Source organism: Neoarius graeffei, chromosome 1 (genome assembly GCF_027579695.1).
Source record: "Neoarius graeffei isolate fNeoGra1 chromosome 1, fNeoGra1.pri, whole genome shotgun sequence".
NCBI classification, from domain to species: domain Eukaryota; kingdom Metazoa; phylum Chordata; class Actinopteri; order Siluriformes; family Ariidae; genus Neoarius; species Neoarius graeffei.
In genome coordinates, this window is record NC_083569.1 from 74,982,355 (window position 1) to 74,994,150 (window position 11,796).

An 11,796-nucleotide genomic window follows, 5' to 3' on the forward strand; every position below is an offset into this window, starting at 1 on the left:
AAAGCTGCACACGTTTTCGCGGAAGCTGCGCAAATGTGCGCAGCTTTCTGATTTACTGTTTTCTTCTCATATCTGGAACGGAGTTTAGATTTCGAACATTCTTACGATAAAACGTCCTGCATAGTCTCTTTATGATAAACGTCTTAATGCCACTTACCCGTGAGGTTATCAAGTAGACATTCTTCTTCGGAACCTTCCAGAGGTATAGTTGGGATACCCATCCCGCAACAAAATATTTATAAGCTTCCAGGCTCTTGTAAGCTTTGAGGGCTTTGCCAGTGTAACACGATTCACGATTAACAAGAAAATTGTAAATGTCGTGGTAGGCCAGATCGGGCAAATCGCCGGCACCGCAGCTCCGAATTTCCCTGAACAAGGATTACGGCAAGTTGTACGGATCTGCAATCCCCAACCTGGAACACTTTTCCACGTAACGCTGCCTCACGTCACCTTCAAGATGCTGAACAAACTTAGACAAGTTATCGCGCAATGTAGCTGGGGTATTTTCTGAATTTTCTTGGGGATTACTCCCTGGATCCATTACGCTTGCGCAAGGTAAACAATCCTGAAGCCGTCCAACATGGCGGAGTACACACGTGCGGGTCAGGTGACTGCACATCCTCTATACCCACACTCAAGACGATACACCCTCTCTAAACATTACAAAACTCATAACTCAAGGGCACCATGAATAGATGGGGGTTTGGGGTTGTTTGTGATGCAATCTCAGTGAAGTAGGAGTCCAGAGTTTTACAAGACTGGAGATTCATTTAAGTGTTTTCTCACTACGAGTAAGTAAATGCGTGTTGCGGATTCTGTATAGATAGTTTTCACTGACGTCACGGCATTCCGGGGAACGCCTCCCAGCTGCCATCTTGGAGGGCAAACAAAACGGACCATCGCCACTACCGGCTACGTTATCTCGGACGAATTTATGAAGTTATATAGTCAGTTTTCTAAAATAAAGATCAATGTCGGCAAAATCAAGCAAACAGAAGTATATAGATATATTAGACGACATCTCACGACAACGGTATGCAGACAAACTGGCCTTGATTGGGGGAATTGACCCCTACGAAGTGGACAAAGATGCATTTTCAAGTGACTATGCAGGGCTGCCAAAGCCTGAAACTGACTTCATCAAACTTTAAAGGCTGTCTGATATATACAACTTTATATATTCACAGCGCGCCTTTTGGCGGATGCCGCCTGAATCGCGCAGATCCGGGGTTTTTTTTAGGGGGGGGCATTGGAGTGCCTGATTATAATTTCCAAGTAAATTCCGTATTAAAATTACTAAATAAGCAAATCCGTTACAGTCCATGAAACAGGAAGTATAAGGATGAGAAAAAAAACAGTTTAAATCGGGAAGCTGCGCACATTTGCGCAGTCCTGCACACGGCTTGGGCTGCACAAGTGTGCGCAGCTTCCCGATTTAAACTGTTTTTTTTCTTATTCTATATTGTTTGACATGTGTATGTTAGTTTTGTGTAATCTGCTATAAGATGAAGAGTAAGTGTAGCTTTAAGCAGGGCTGGGAGAAACAAATGAAGTGATTCTCGGAGAGGACTTTTTTTTTGACAATTCAGAATCCACTACTTCCATAGTGCTTTTAAATATAAGGCTGTAAGCTTTGTGTTAGTTGTCTCTAATATTTATGTCCCAATATCTTGACCACATTTTAGGATGAAAATAATCATTTTAGATATGTTATTTTATATTGAAAAATTAGCTGTCTCGGAGAGGACATTTTTTTTGACACAATTACATACTAATTTGATCAAAAGAGTCTGAAAACTTACTGGCATTCAACATTAAAACTTAACTATGTTTCCAATGATATGGAACCAAATATGTGTTTTATGGTATAAAGAATGATTTAAGTGCATCCCTTTTGGAGCTACCTGTGGTCAAAAAAGCACTTTTTCTAAATGACACGAGTAATTTTGCTAAATATGACATATTGCCATACATTCACCAAAAATAACGTTATCACCAAATTTTTTTTTTGCATGGTAAATAGAGCTATCACAGGGCTACAATAAACAACCAAGTTTATTTAGTCAAGCCTTTTGATATTGAAGATAAGTGTTAAATGTGATTTTTAGCTTGCGTACCCTGATTGTAAAACAACCCGTAGTGCAGTTAGCAAACGCACATAAAAAAAAAAAGGTACCAAGGTGGGGGGCGTCGTGGCTCAGGTGGATAAGGCGCCATACCATAAATCCGGGGACCCGGGTTCGATTCCCGATCCCTCCCCGTCTCTCTCTCCCACTCATTTCCTGTCTCTACACTGTCCTATCCAATAAAGGTGAAAAAAAAAAGCCCCAAAAAATATATCTTTAAAAAAAAAAAAAAAAGGTACCAAGGTTAGCTGCCTGGCCAAGAGCCAGCTGCATACAGGCATGTGCAAGCCTTTAGACATGCTCAGATTTATATATTTAAAATTATACAGCTCTGCGATATCGCTGACCCGGAACAAAAGTTTTGAAGCATGCTTTGCAGACCACCATGCTATGGTCCCTCAAAAGGGACTCATTTCGATCAAACGCTGAGGACCTGCTGCACACACCTGATCCAACTCAAAGCTCTGGATAATTAGCTGACGAGTTGGAGCAGGTGTGCGCGCGTGCAGTTGGGAAAACTTGATGGCTGAACCCCTGGTCCAGAATCTATATTTAATTTAGCAACAGCTTTCAAATCTAATGCGTTCCCAGAGCTGAGAGACAGACTATTTATATATTTATTTTTAAACCACATCAGTTTCAGCATCAGACGTCAAGAAATTTGGAGTCTCCGAACGTTAATTAAGAAACCTGGCTCGATCCAACAGCAAGTCTGTGATACTTTTGGCAAGTTGCAATGCAACATGTACCACTGGGGATTTTTCACCCTAAAAGCATGAATATCAATAATCACTGTTGACAGATCACCCATCAGACCCTTAACTATATATATATATATATATATATATATATATATATATATATATATATATATATATATATATATATATACACACACATTTTAAAGAAATTAAACCAGGATTGGCAGAGAAACACAGGAGGGTCAGGTTGGTTCCAGCACGGCTCATTTCACTGCAATACTCAAGTATCTAACAAAGCAAAACTACTGTGAACAGCCTGAGCTCATGTTCCTGATAAATATATTCACATTCCCAAATGTACTTAATATTAGATGGTGCCATGCTAGACTATATTAAGTAAATATAAAAATCACAGTAAATTATTTCACAACCTCAGCACCAGCTTGCAGTGAGAAGCGGATTAACGTACAGAACGAGGTGAAGCTGTATGCGAAATACACAACCTGAGACCTACACACAGCTCTGGGCACTGCCTTTCACTTCCCTCACAAATTTTACATGAATGAAAACACGAACTGCAAAAACATGCACTGAGGATTAGGTATGACATCTACAAGCCCAATGAGACACTTGAACTACACTAGGTGTGCTCATGCAGCAGTTGTTTTGCACGTTGACATCTCCGCTTACTAAGTACGTGAATCTTTGCCAGACTCTTAGCATAGAATCTAATGCCAAGTTTATGGAACGGATGCAAGGGAGGTCCAAGAAATATAGCCAAGAGGTCTGTGATTATGTTGCAGATATGGAAATTGCATTGTGCCATGATCAAAATAACACATGTAACTGAGATCTTGGTCTACTTGACACGCCACCTGAACAGCTTTAACCCAAACAAGTCATCTTGCAAAGACCGCCAACTTGAATTGAACGTGATTTGATGTATTGGCGGCACAGTGGTGTAAGGCAGGGGTGTTCAAATTGATCCATAAAGGGCCGTGTGGCTGCAGGTTTTCATTCCAGCCATGCAGCAGCACCCTAATTTGGCTTATTCAATCAACTGACACACCCACCCTTTAATCAAGGCTGGGTGTGGCTGCAAGTATTTGACTGTGTGAAGACAGTTCAGTTGATTGAATGAGCCAAGTCAGGTGTGCTGCTGCATGGCTGGAATGAAAACCTGCAGCCACACAGCCCTTTATGGATCAATTTGAACAGCCCTGGTGTAAGGGTTAGCACCATCACCTCACAGCAAGAGGGTTCCAGGTTTGAGCCTCACAGCCAACAGGGTGTGGCTTTCCGTGTGGAGTTTGCATGTTCTCCCCGTGTCCATGTGGGTTTCCTCTGATGTTCCTCTAATTGGCACAAGTTGTAGTGGTTTCCCAGCCATAACGCATGTACATATATACATCTCGCTATGGCAAAAGTTAAATGAATCTAACGACAATTTTAATTTTAAAAGCACATTGTGCAAGATTTCAAAAAACACCTTGCTGATAAGAGAAAATGGCTAGATTGGTTCAAACTACCAGAAAAGATATCAAATCCTCAATCAAAGTCCTTCCCACGCCATGTGGTGCATAGGGCAGCACCAATCTCAGTTTCCGTAGCCCTTGGCCTCTCGCCTATTACCGAGCTAGGGTTACAGTGGGGGGCTAGTCCTCTGGCAACCGCAAGAGTTTGACTCCCCACTCGCATCTGTATTGCAGCGTGCCTTGCCAGACGGCAGTAGGTACCATTTTTATGATTGTCTTTGGTATGGTCCGACCGTGAGTAGAACTCACAATCTCCCAATCAAGAGGCGGACACACTAACCACTAGGCCAACAACTCAAATCACCCTTTACAACCATGGTGAGCAAAAAAGCATCTCAGCATACACAAAACCTCAAACTTTGAGGTGGATGGACTACAACAACAGGAGAACACATCAGGATCCGCTCCCGTCAGCCAAGAACAAGAAGTCTACGACTACCACGGGAACAGACTCACCCAAACTGGACAGGGAAAAAAAGAAAAGAGGAAGGGGGGGGGGAATAAAATAACCCTGGTCTTTTTCTCGTCTTCGACTGTCCAGTTTGGGTGAGTCTGTTCCCATGGTAGTCTTAGATTTCTTGTTCTTGGCTGACAGGCATGGATCCTGATATTGTCTTCTGCTGTCGCAGCCCATGCACCTCAAAGTTTGACGCATTGTGCGTTATGAGATACTTTTCTGCTCAGTACAGTTTTTTTTTTTTTAATTGTGCTTATTAGAGAGTTACGATACACCCCTAAGGGTAGTATCTCAGTGGGCTGCGACAGCCTGCGACTATTTGGAGGCAACTATTACGATAAAATGTGAATCAGTGACAATTTTCACTTGGAATCACGCCGAATTGATATTCGCATACTTTACCGCAATTGTTGTCTCTCCAACTAGCAGGCTGTCACAGCCCAGCTTTCCCTCAGCAGTCAGGGAAGTAGAGGAAGCCTTACGGAAACCGACTTGAGAAGGGTTCGTGATGGCTTTGTGACACCAGCGACGCATTTGCAGCTATTTTGAGAGAAACTGTCGCACAAATTTTTTTTAACATGTTCAAAATTTCAGCGACGAAGGAGCGACACTGAGACTCATTGCTGGAAATTGAGAAGCCCCGCGAATGTTTCTAGACACTTTTGAAACTCTCTCGCGAATGACGTTCGCAATTTGTCGCAGCCCAGTGAGATACTGGCTTAACTGCTCCCCAGGTGCTGTCGCATAACTGCCTACTGCTCTGGGTATGCGTGTTGAGTTAAATACAGAGGAGGAATTTCACTATGCTTGTGACAAAAGCTTCTACTAAAATAAAAAACGTGCTTTAGATAAAAGGGAGATTAACACATTCGCATGGTTTTCCCCAAAGCGCTTTAGCGTATTGGGCCCGATACGCTTGCTCTGCCTGCCGATACGCTTAGATACCGATACGTTAAAAATTTCCTACCCAGAAGAAACTAGATACATAGAAAAGCAAATAACAGAGCCATTTAGATATTTGTGTTAAACAAGCAGCCTTTTTTTTTTTCAACGTTTGTGTTGATTCTGTCAAAGTAATATGTCCGCGTGGTATGATGTAAACAAACTAATCTGTTTGCCATGTCAAGATCACATGTTCAAACCATCCAATAAAAACACAGAAAACGTGAGACATCCCAGAATTTTCCGATTCATTATAAGCGATCTTATAATTTTCCGGGAGGGCATGCCCCCGGACCCCTCTAGTTTCGCTTCGCACCGTTGGCACTCAACTGTCTGTGCGTTATCCTGCCAGAATTTAGGGCTTTCATTTTTTTCTGGGGAAAACACTGCTTCGGCTGTAGTTAGCACTGTCACCTCACAGCAAGAAGGTTCCAGGCTCTAACCCAGCAGCTGGCGAGGACCTTGCATGTTCTCCCCATGTCTGTGAGGCTTTCCCCCACAATCCAAAGACATGCAGTTAGGTTAATGTGGGGCGGCCTTGGGCTGAGGTGCCCTTGAGCAAGGTACCGAACCCCTGACTGCTCCCCAGGCGCTGTAGTGTGGCTGCCCACTGCTCTGGATGCGTGCGCACTGCTTCAGATGGGTTAAATGCAGAGGATGAATTTCACTGTGCTTGAAGTGTGCATGTGACAAATAAAGGCTTCTTCTAAAACCTCTCAGAGACCCTGAAAATGTACCTGAGAGCATCTACTTTCAAATAATTTTCCCCCGGACCCCCCTAGTTTTACTTCAAGCCTTCAATACTCAATTGTCTGTGTACCAGACAAAGATCTACCAGAATTTAGGGCTTTAATTTTTAACACCGGGCAGCACGGTGGTGTAGTGGTTAGCGCTGTCGCCTCACAGCTAGAAGGTTCCTGGTTCGAACCCAGCGGCCGGCGAGGGCCTTTCTGTGTGGAGTTTGCATGTTCTCCCCGTGTCTGCGTGGGTTTCCTCTAGGTCAGGGTTTTTTTCCATGGGGCCACATGAGAAACAGAAAATTTTGTGGAGGGCCGGACCAAAAGGCTGAACTAAAAATTCTGCATAATATTAATTGTATTTCTTTATATAAAGCAGTAAATAACATTGTTTTTACAAGTTGCTAAGACTGGTAAGAGTATGGAAAAAACGAGGTTGCCTTACAAAAAATGTCATTTATTCAATCAAATTTCCCAAAACAATGGTTAACAAAATGTGAACGTTTGTACCATTTTTTTTCAGTCACATTCACCCCAAAACACAATAAAGACATCACAATATTGTCTTTCTACTCCAAATATCAAGCAAGATACATCATATTATAATAATGATGCCCACATTTGTAGTCTAATCACCTCATTTCGTGTTTTTCAGCTTTTCGGATCTGCTCTCCGCAAACTAAACACACGGCTTTATCTCTGACTTCAGTAAATAAATACTTAGCAGTCCATGTTTTGTTGAAAGCCCTGCATTCGGCATCTACCTTTCTTCTTTTTGCGGACATTTTAGGGGCTAAAGTCTTCTTGTGACCTGCTCGCAACAACGTCAATTTCGGTGTAGGTATCAGATCTACAGATCAGCTCGGGCGCCTGCTGGTGACGTCACACTATGTGATTGGCTGGACCGTTTGAAGGATGACATAGAAGTTTGTGGTTGGTCTGGACAAATTACGGAAGTAGTTATCGTGGGATTAGGTTACATGGGATTTCATGTCACGCGCATTGCATTTTTGTTGAACACAACTTCAAAATAAAAGCAATGCACAGTTAGTCCATGCATGAGGTAAAATTAGAAAATACATTTATTTTGTAATTTCTAATTAACCTTACGTGGGCCGGTCAGAATGAACCAAAGGGCCGGATGCGGCCTGCGGGCTGTAAAATGCCCAGGTCTGCTCTAGGTGCTCCGGTTTCCCCTACAACCCAAAGACATGCAGTTAGGTTGACGTGGGGCAGCCTTGGGCTGAGGTGCCCTTGAGCAAGGTACCAAACCCCTGACTGCTCCCCAGGCGCTCTGGGTGTGCGCGCGTGCGTGTGTTCACTGCTTCAGATGGGTTAAATGCAGAGGATAAATTTCACTGTGCTTCAAGTGTGCATGTGACGAATAAAGTTTTTTTTCTGGGGAAAACACTGCATTCAGCTGTAAAAGAAGTTCGAGATCTCCTTCACTCAGAAAACAACGTGGTCAATACTTCGTGCACTCATGATATCCCATAATGCACTGCTATGGGTTGGTGCCCAAATTATGTTGAGAGCAGGGAATAGTGTGGATTATTGAGAAAAAGGAGGAAGGACTAATAACTAAACCCTCGAGGGTTTAAAAAAAAAAGAAATTCCTGATCAATAATGAAAACATGATAATATTTAAAAAACACTTCACAAAGCCTTGACTTAAGGGTTGTTTTACAATCAGGGTACAAAGTTTGTGTCACAGGGGTCCAAAATTCAAATTGATTCAAACTGGTTCTTGTACCAGTTTTTAAGTGAAGGACAAGTTAAAGAACAGATAGGCATGTGTAATAGTTTGTATTATAACAAGATTAAGTGTAGCTTTAAGCAGGGCTGGGAGAAACAAATGAAGTGATTCTCGGAGAGGACTTTTTTTTTTGACAATTCAGAATCCACTACTTCCATAGTGCTTTTAAATATAAGGCTGTAAGCTTTGTGTTAGTTGTCTCTAATATTTATGTCCCAATATCCTGACCACATTTTAGGATGAAAATAATCATTTTAGATATGTTATTTTATATTGAAAAATTAGCTGTCTCAGAGAGGACTTTTTTTTTGACACAATTACATACTAATTTGATCAAAAGAGTCTGAAAACTTACTGGCATTCAACATTAAAACTTAACTATGTTTCCAATGATATGGAACCAAATATTTGTTTTATGGTATAAAGAATGATTTAAGTGCATCCCTTTTGGTCAAAAAAGCACTTTTTCTAAATGACACGAGTAATTTTGCTAAATATGACATATTGCCATACATTCACCAAAAATAACGTTATCACCAATTTTTTTTTTTTTGCATGGTATATAGAGTAGGGGTGTGCAAAAATATTGATATGGCGATATATCGCGATACTTTGTCTTCTGATTCAATATCTATACCCAAAATTTGAATATAGATATTTTTTCAAATAATAAATCATGTTTCAGACGGGTTGTAAATCCAGTACGACTTCCGCACCTCCGCTCCGCGAGGTGTCGCTCCCTCACTACAAGGCACTCTTCGTCTTCTCTTTTTTCCCGGCGGTTGCAGTGAGGAAAAAAACAAGCAAGCATGGCTGTTAACGTAAACCTAGAGACGCCGCCGAACTTTAAGGCAGATGTTTGGAGGCACTTTGGATTCCAAAGGAAAGGAGAAAAAAAAAAAAAAAAACAGTGAGCCGGTGTTCTGTAAAGTGATCCTACCTCTTGGATTTGTCCTACCAAGCCTACTGCGCATGCGCGAAATCTAGGAGGGTAGGTAAATTCAACAGTAGTTTTGTCCTACCGATCAGCTGGGCTGATAGAAAATCGGTGAGTATTTCACGCATTTGCCGATTTTTATGTTTTGTGCGTATTGGTCGAGTCTTTGGCCGAGTCAAATAATTTGTAATGCCTTGTTTTGAATAATAAACCGGTCTGTATGAGAACTTGCTAATTCTGCGCATGCGCAGTAGGAGACCAAGATGCACACTGCACTTTTCAATGTGTTTCAGACAGTGTGTTGTTCCTGCAAAATAAGCACAAGTTAAATGTTCTCCAGTATATGTTCTCAAGTTTACAAAGAACAAATTGATAGTGTTAGCACTGAAATGTATGTGCAGTCTGCAGTGCAAGTTTTAAGCTTTCATAAAACAATTTGATTCTGCTTGTTAAGCAGCACTGATGTGTCCATGCTTACAGAAAAGTTGAGAATACTAGCACAGAAATGGGAATTTTCTGTATGTTGTAGTGAAGCAACTCTTGGTTTTGCCAGCAGTAGAATAGAGACAAATACATGTCTGGCAAGAGTGTGTAGTTATGTACGTGAAATGTAATTTTACAGTGGTCAATAAATTCTGATTTTCTTCAGTGACACAGATATCGTGATGTGGTTGAAATTTCTTGCAATATATCGATTATCGCAGAATCGCTGTACCGTGATATTATCGTTATCGTGGGCAAAATATCGCCATAGTATCGTATCGTGAGGTATCTGGTGATACCCAGCCCTAATATAGAGCTATCACAGGGCTACAATACACAACCAAGTTTATTTAGTCAAGCCTTTTGATATTGAAGATAATAAGTGTTAAATGTGATTTTTAGCTTGCGGACCCTGATTGTAAAACAACCCTTAAACATTTGCATCATAGCTAAAGCACAGAACAGTCCGGATATAAAGCACACATGCAGTGAGTTGGGTCGGTAGGGTAGTGTGTTGTTTTGGACTCTCCCCTCACCCTCCTCCTGTAACCGTGGCCTTCACACTCCGCCACAACTCCCTCACAACACACACCTACAAAACACACTCCCAGTCAGGAAAAACACCGCACACACCTTCACACTCACACTCGACCCAATTCACGGCTGACCCAGAAGTGGACTGAAACAGCGACAATAAACCAAATCCCTCTCCGCGTTTGTAACCAGATCTCATGCTAGCACGGCTAACGTTAGCAAAAACATCCAAGGAGAGACGCTGCGTTTGCTCACCGTGTGATTCTGCAGCTCCAAATGCAAACTTCTTCTGCTTCTTGTTGGTTTTTATTTACTTCGAGACGTCTCGTTTTTCGCGCACGGGATTGTGGTGTCCGGCTGCTGGCGCGCTCGTCCTCTAAAACCGCGCTATAATCCTCATTAGGTTGTGTAGAACAGATATATTATTTGTATTTGCTCTCTCCGACGGTCGCTGTGCGTTGATAGCTCTTGTCTACTCGCTGCTCTTGTTTGTGTTTTAGGAAGATGGCCGCTGTACCACGTGACTCCAGGGCCACACAATTCAAATAATTAGGGGGTTTACAGCGCCCCTAGCGGTGAATACTCGCCAATACACTTCTGCTCAGGCCAGCAAACTCTTTGGAACCATCCATTCATCTCATCTCATCTCATTATCTGTAGCCGCTTTATCCTTCTACAGGGTCGCAGGCAAGCTGGAGCCTATCCCAGCTGACTACGGGTGAAAGGCGGGGTACACCCTGGACAAGTCGCCAGGTCATCACAGGGCTGACACATAGACAACCATTCACACTCACATTCACACCTACGGTCAGTTTAGAGCCTAACTTGCATGCCTTTGGACTGTGGGGGAAACCGGAGCACCCGGAGGAAACCCACGCGGACACGGGGAGAACATGCAAACTCTGCACAGAAAGGCCCTCGCCGGCCACAGGGCTCAAACCCAGGACCTTCTTGCTGTGAGGCGACAGCGCTAACCACTACACCACCATGCCGCCCCTGGAACCATCCATCCATCCATTATGATTATCCTGTTCTACAGGGTCGCAGGCGAGCTGGAGCCTATCCCAGCTGACTATGGTACACCCTGGATAAGTTGCCAGGTCATCACAGGGCTGACACATAGACAAACAACCATTCACACTCACACTCACACCTACGGTCAATTTAGAGCCACCAGTTAGCCTAACCTGCATGCCTTTGGACTGTGCAGGAAACCCACGCAGACACGGGGGGAACATGCAAACTCCGCACAGAAAGGCCCTTGTCGGCCGCTGGGCTCGAACCCATGACCTTCTTGCTGTGAGGCGACCGTGCTTACCACTACACCACCATTATATGTAGCCGTAGGCGAGCTGGAGCCTATCCCAGCTGACTATGGGTGAGAGGCGGGGTACACCCTGGACAAGTTGCCAGGTCATCACAGACCACGCAGACACGGGGAGAACATGTAAACTCCACACAGAAAGGCCCTCGTCAGCCGCTGGGCTCGAACCCAGTACCTTCTTGCTGTGAGGCAACAGTGCTAACCACTACACCACTGTGCTGCCCTGTTTGGAACCAGAGACTGGAAAATAAATTCCATGGAGCC

The 11,796-nt window shown here is 43.1% G+C and overlaps 1 protein-coding gene across 2 annotated transcripts in view; it reads right to left on the bottom strand.

The window, feature by feature from the left end:
* gigyf1a (GRB10 interacting GYF protein 1a) overlaps positions 1-10,694 on the bottom strand; it is an 89,493-nt gene extending 78,799 nt beyond the window's left edge. For both annotated transcript variants that reach the window (XM_060925683.1, XM_060925599.1), the window contains exon 1: positions 10,464-10,694. The gene's annotated coding sequence lies outside the window, so the exon portion shown is untranslated. The remainder of the gene's footprint in view (positions 1-10,463) is intronic.
* Between the last annotated feature and the right edge of the window lie 1,102 nt (positions 10,695-11,796).